The following is a 7,008-nucleotide window of genomic DNA, read 5'->3' on the forward strand; positions in this document are numbered from 1 at the left end:
CACGTTAACATCATGATAACCAGAACTAACTTCTGTACACTCAACAATACACATGTTGATTAGCACAAACCATTACATGTGGTAACATTTGACACACAATTCAGTTCACCAACCATGTTAACACCATGATAACCAGAACTAACTTCTGTACACTCAACAATACACATGTTGATTAGCACAAACCATCACCTGGGGTAACATTTGACACACAATTCAGTTCACCAACCATGTTAACACCATGATAACCAGAACTAACTTCTGCACACTCAACAATACGCATGTTGATTAGCACAAACCATCACCTGGGTTAACATTTGACACACAATTTAATTCACCAGCCACGTTAACACCATGATAACCAAAGCTACCGAATGCACGAGTGCACTGAAAACTAAAGTAGGACACAGAACTGATGAATGTTACATAGTTTTGCTGTAACAAACTCTTATCCGTTTCATCCTAGATTATGTGCTAATGAGGATCAGGATAAGTACTATGTATTTCATGACTAATAATAATAATAAACCGTTGTTTCTCATTTTTTAAAATATAAATTAGTACAGTTAATTAAAGTAATTTTTACCGGTAAAAACTCGTTTTTATTTGAAACAACAACTGTCTATAAGGAAGGGTTTATAATTACTTCCGGTAAGAGAAATAAGTAGTTCCGGTATAGAATGTTACCGTACATAAAAACTAGGATATCTGGTTCTTCTACTGCGCATGGCTAAGTTTTAGTTTTTGCTATTTCCAATTAAAATAAGGGGTATTTTGTTTCAAAATATCAAATCTCGCCGGGACAATCATCACAAGATATATGCCACGTTATAAAAAACAAACAAAAACGAACTCAATATGTTGATTCTATTCACGCTGATCAGTGTTTTGTAAATTTCGGTCATGCTAACCCGGTTTGGAATTACAGAGTCTAGTGCACACCATAATTGAGTAAAAGAAAATGAAATATATCCACCCAGCCATTCTTCTACGTTAGGAAGTGTTATTATACACTACTGTGCTGCTAACAATAGCAACGGAACTGCTTTTTCAATTGTCTAGACGAAATTATTTAAACTTAGCATAATATATATTTGTATTTCACTAAGCACTCCAAAACACTTCTTCTTCGAGGTACGTAACAATAAATTAGTGTTCATACTCTTTGTTTTGATAACTATATTGTTTAACTTTTTTTTTTGTTTAGCGAGCCCGGCAATCTGAGGGTCGCGGGTTCGAATCCCCATCCCACCAAACATGCTCGCCCTGGGGGCGTAAAAGAGTAGCCCAAGAGTGGTATTGATGATTAACTGCCTTCCTTCTAGTCTTACACTGCTAATTTAGGGACGGCTAGCGCTAGGACGTGTAGCTTTGCTCGAAACTCAAAAACGAACAATTGTAGTTTTAGCTTTTATATCACTTGACCAAGGCAAACCTTCTATGTATCACCATGCGAAATGCCTATATTACTTTATCATAATATAATATTATTCAGGGGCGTGAGACAAGTGCCCTATTGATACCACAATAAGCAACATTAAATATTTACCACCATTTTCAGCTGGTACTAAACTTTTACATATTGCCTGAATATAAATTGTTGCGCATGTTGTTATTATGATGTTTTGAATAACTTTTCCCAGTAGGTAACTATTCAATTGATTTATGTTAAATGAGATACTAAAGTTTTTCTGTTTTACAAGCATTATTTTAAGTGAAACGTATCTTCGTAAGAAGTATTTTTTAATTTAGATGTTAGTTAGATTGTGCATGGTGTTAAGATCAAGAAAGTTTATAAAAGTAGTCCTAGAATACCTAGAATGTTCACGAGAACGTCAAGAATCTAGTAACTTCGAGTAATATCTAGACAAATGAAAACCGTTTATAAATACGAGTAATCAGTGAATGAGAAGTTAGTGAATTATCCAGTACGTGAATGATCGAGTAAAGTTATTCAGTAAGAGTTAATGCTCATGTAACCTAACCAATAGGTTAGTCAGCATTTAATTTATCAATCAAAGAAACTTCTGTTAAAAGTTATTAGTATATTAGGCCTACGGTAGATTCAAAGTTTATTTCGAAAAGTTTGTTTGCGAAATTATCCCTACAACTTGCGTCCAAGAGAAAGTAGCCTGTAGCAAGCGTTACTGAAGAAGCAAAATAATTCGTTTTCGTTACGTGGACCGAATCTCGTTATTTACCAAAATAATCTTAAAAGAATCGATCCAACGAAAGAATACGTTATACAGTATATCCAAACCAGTCAGATCTTATTTCCTTATGAACATGTATAACTGGTTCATTAATGTTTCATATGTACATAAATAAACTTCATGTTCAAATTTATTAAACTAAGTTACGAATACAAAGCTGTAGAACATGAATTAAGACATTACTTTAATATAAAAGACTTAACACGTTTCGACAGTTTATAATTGCCTTTTTTTTTTTTTGCAAAGCCAGCTATTACGTACCAGATAGATACTACTTAATGTGTGTTTTTTTTTTTTTTGGGGGGGGGGGGTTGGATACCTATCGATTTATAAGTCACGTTCAAAGAAAATATTTTGTTAATGCTTTTGTTGTAAAATCTGCAGTTAAAATATTTAAGGGTCACTAATCAGCTTTTGATTTTTGCCTGTATAACTCGCCATGCTATCCAAGAAACTTAACGTGCGTCATAAACGCGTACTTCTTAGAAGTAGTGGCCAATACAAAAATAAAATATTATTTTCCTGTTTCTTAATTTATTTCTTATTCATTACTGATAAAATTATCTTTTATATTATTTGTTTAAATTTTTCCTCACATTTTAAAAAATATTTTTTAAAATAACTATCGCAACAACAATGTTTTTATAAGAATAACCTTTTTTCACTGTCATTTTTTCCCAATAAAATTACTAATTATGTTATAAAATAAATTATTTTATTACAAGCTACAGCTTTTACAGTAAGGATGGCTATTTTTTAGAACAGGTACGACGTTGCGACCATTCTCTCTTTTGTACTTGAGAATAATCGCACCAGTCATCGAAACGTCCTACATGTTCTAAAAAATAATCTTCCTTACTGTAAAAGCTGTAACTTGTAATAAAATACTTAATCAGTACCTAAACACAAAACAAAACTATTAATATAAAATACTGTTATCAAAGATAAGGTCTAATCCAGAGAACAACGTTATATTTTATTTAAATGAGTTTACATTTTGAATTGTTTTTTTAGCACAAAACTACTTAATGGCCTCTCTGCGCTTTGGCCATCATCGGGAATCGAACAGCGGAGTTAAAAGCTTTAAGTCTGTGAACGTAGTGCTGATTCACCGCGGACCCCATTTTTAAAAGCGAAATGTTTTTTTCATTAACTGGCTGATGTTTGTGAGCTTTGAAATAATAGTAAGGCGATCATGTTTAGAAATACCATATGTTACATACTGAATTCGTTTCCAAGCTGTTTACTCGTTCGATATATTTCTGTTTCTGCCTGAGTGCTTTAAAATATCATATCTATTTTCATAAAATGGGTGTGGTGCAAATCATTTTGTGCTTAAAACACAAACAAACACAAACATTTTCTTTCTCGTGTAAAATAATTTGTTGTTGTTAAGTTTTGTTAGTGCCAATAAATGTTTTAATTTTTTCTCCCGATGTTATGGTGATTCCCGGTGGCTCAGCAGTAAGCTTAAGGGACCCGGCATGGCCTGGTGGCTAGGGCGCTTGACTCGCAATCTGAGGGTCGCGGGTTCGAATCCCCGTCCCACCAAACATGCTCGCCCTTTCAGCAGTGGGGGCGTTATTATGTGACAGTCAATCTTACTAAAAAGAGTTGGTAAAAGAGTAGCCCAAGAGTTGGCTGTGGGTGGTGATGACTAGCTGCCTTACCTCTAGTCTTTCACTGCTAAATTAGGGGCGGCTAGCGAATATAACCCGCGTGTACCTTTGCGCGAAATTCAAAACAAACCAAACCAAGTGAGCTTCAGAGCTGATAACGCCAAAATTGGGATTTGATACTCGTGTTGGACACAGAACATATATAGCTCATTATGTAGCATTGTGCTTAAAAACAAACAAATAGAAATCGTGTTACAATGTATTAGTCTAGTAATGATGCGCTAACCTACGAACCTATGAAGTAACATATAATTATATCAGACAAGATCGATAAAAATGTTGAGGAACGAAAGCAATTTCATGGATATTTAGTTGTTTTATCAAAGGAAACAAGAGGGAATCCTCAAGAGCCGTGACACTTGAAATTCTTTCAGGCAGGATTAGAGTAAACTGATATATGTGATATTTTTTCTTTTTATTAGCCGTATTTTTGTGGGCCAGGAATTCCAAACATGGAGCACGCGTATACCCGATTCGATTTTATTACTTATCAGGACCTCTATCAGCATACCCTTAAATTGAAATTCTTTGAGACAGGATTAGAGTAAATTAATCTATGAGATCTTGGGAGTGGTCAGATACATCAATCGAAAGGGTTTGACCTCCTGAGTCCAAAACTGCAATTAGATCTCAACTCGACTAAGAGATGACGAAGCTATGAGCTAAACGTTTTTACTTAAAAACTCTATGAGCCGCTATGCCGTGCCTAAAAAGTTCTTATATGCTAAATTTATATTAGATAAACTATAAGAAAATAGAGGTTTAGTTTTCCCAAATTATTACCTCGTTGTTCTGTTGAATGAACTAACCAACATGAAATGCTCTAATAATGCTCGAGTCACGGTTGTTTTGTTCTGGCAAATAATAATGCACTCATTTCTTTGTTACATAATAATGAGTTTGTTTGTTTTTTGAATTTCGCGCAAGTTGACAAAAAGTTGATTTCGGTTTGTAGAATGATATAGTCTCATCTTTAGCATTAGGTCAAGCTTAATTGCGAAGAATCATGTTGTTTCGTAAAACTTTTTAAGATAAATTACATCAGATTGTGAGACAAAACGTGATAATTCACCGTAAGTTACAGTTGGTTACCTCCTTGTTCATAAAATGAGGTAACAGTCTCACTTGCATTGTTTAGCTACGTTTTATATCTAGGGTCTTTCAAGAATGATTTATATCAATGATATTAAATGGATTGCAGGTTAAAACTCTGTTGTTAGTCTACAACTGGTTGCATTAATAATTAAAATATAATCCATATTTGGAATGACGATTTTCATAAATGGTCGTCATTGACGACTCGTCAGCTAGGTTTCGTGAGCTTCTGAATGAGACAACTTCAAATGAACAAAAACATGACGCATGCCTTTACAGGCTTGTGTTTGCGTTGGTTTTAGAGCAAGGCCGCAATGGTCTACCTGTTGTATCCACCGCTGGAAATCGAACCCTGAATTTTAGCGTTTTAAGTCCATAAACTTACCACTGTCCTACCGGGGTGCATCTTTAGAAGACTCTTCGAGAAATTTTATGCCATTGAATTAGATATATCATCTACAAGGTCGTTTTAATTAAAAATAGTCTATTTAAGTTTAATGCAATATTTAATTTGGTTTGGTTTGTTATCAACTTCGCGCACAGCTACACGAGGGCTATCTGCGTTAGCCGTCCCTAATTTAGAAGTGGAAGGCAGCTAGTCATCACCGCCAACTCTTGGGCTACTCTTTTACCAACGAATATTAGGATTGATCGTCACATTATAACGCCCCCACGGCTGAAAGGAGAGCATGTTTGGTGGGACGGGGGATTCGAATCCGCGACCCGCAGATTGCGAGTCGAGCGTCCTAACCACCTAGCCATGCCGGGCCCCAAGATTTAGTTATTGTAAGATAAAAATCCAAGAGAACTCGACCAATTTCATTTATTTAGGTCACAGAATAAAAGATGTAAAATACTGACGAAAAATTATCACACTCATAGCTCCTTCGTTGAAATTTGTGTATCATAAATGAAAAAATAAAATTTCAAAACATGCGTAGATCCTCCATTAAAAGTGTTATCTAAATTAAATGCTAAACACTAGCCACTAATATTTTCTGTAAAATTTAGAAGTTTTCCTGTAATATTATCGCTACATCTCGTGGGATTTCGCAGTTTCACAACCGAATAAAACTACCTAGCAAAATAAAAACAAGGCTATTTTTTGGTATGGGAATTCCCATGTTTAGTTCATATGAAATAGGACCTAAAGTTAAGTTGTTGTTGGAATAAATTAATGTTAAAATAGACGAAGGTGACTATTGGACAAGAGAAGACTTATATTTAATTTATTTGATACAGAAACCAGGGTCAGTGAATCTTTTTTGTTTGTTTCAACCAAACTGGATAATCCTAGTACGTTCCCTGACCACATTGAGCAAAATAGAGAGAGATAAAGAAAGTGTCCAAGAGGAGAGGGCCTATCAGACACTCCCAAAATCATAACATTTCGCCCAAGGGCAAGGGTTTCGTCTAATTATATACCTCCTAACTTCCTCACTAAGATGATAACGCCCACTTCGAACCAGCTATGAATTATCAGCTATTGAGTATCATCAGTGTACCAGCTTGATTTCTTGATATAAGATATAGAACATTGGAGGTTTCGACCTCCTTGATGCAATGTCGAGATGGGAGCAAGGATTGGATGCAGCTAAACACTCAAATGTATATCGTATACTACTAAACCAGACTTGATAACCAAGAGCTAGCTATGTTAGAGGGACAGACTTGTTGGTCACAAGCAGTGTTGAATCCAGACCTTTCCACGGGGATGGGGGTGAATGAATTAATATTCAAATTCGACTAAATGGAAAATACTGTACTTAAGGGGAAATTTTTTGCACATGGGGGAATTCCCCCCTGAACACCCTCGAATTCAACACTGGTCACAGGATGTTACCATAAAAATTAATTATCGAAACCTGTTTCTTCTTGTGTTCTACATGTAAATGGCCCGGCATGGCCAGGTGGTTTCGCGCAAAGCTACACGAGGGCTATCTGCGCTGGCCGTCCCTAATTTAGCAGCGTAAGACTAGAGAAAAGGCAGCTAGTCATCACCACCCACCGCCAACTCTTGGGCT

General features: G+C 35.6%; 1 protein-coding gene across 1 annotated transcript in view; it reads left to right on the top strand.

The window, feature by feature from the left end:
- The first annotated feature begins 837 nt into the window (after positions 1–837).
- The window catches only part of LOC106462206 (peroxidasin homolog), a 61,461-nt gene continuing 55,290 nt past the window's right edge, over positions 838–7,008 (top strand). Inside the window, exon 1 of the mRNA XM_022389398.1 lies at positions 838–1,131. The gene's annotated coding sequence lies outside the window, so the exon portion shown is untranslated. The remainder of the gene's footprint in view (positions 1,132–7,008) is intronic.

Source organism: Limulus polyphemus, unplaced genomic scaffold (genome assembly GCF_000517525.1).
Source record: "Limulus polyphemus unplaced genomic scaffold, Limulus_polyphemus-2.1.2 Scaffold1118, whole genome shotgun sequence".
NCBI classification, from domain to species: domain Eukaryota; kingdom Metazoa; phylum Arthropoda; class Merostomata; order Xiphosura; family Limulidae; genus Limulus; species Limulus polyphemus.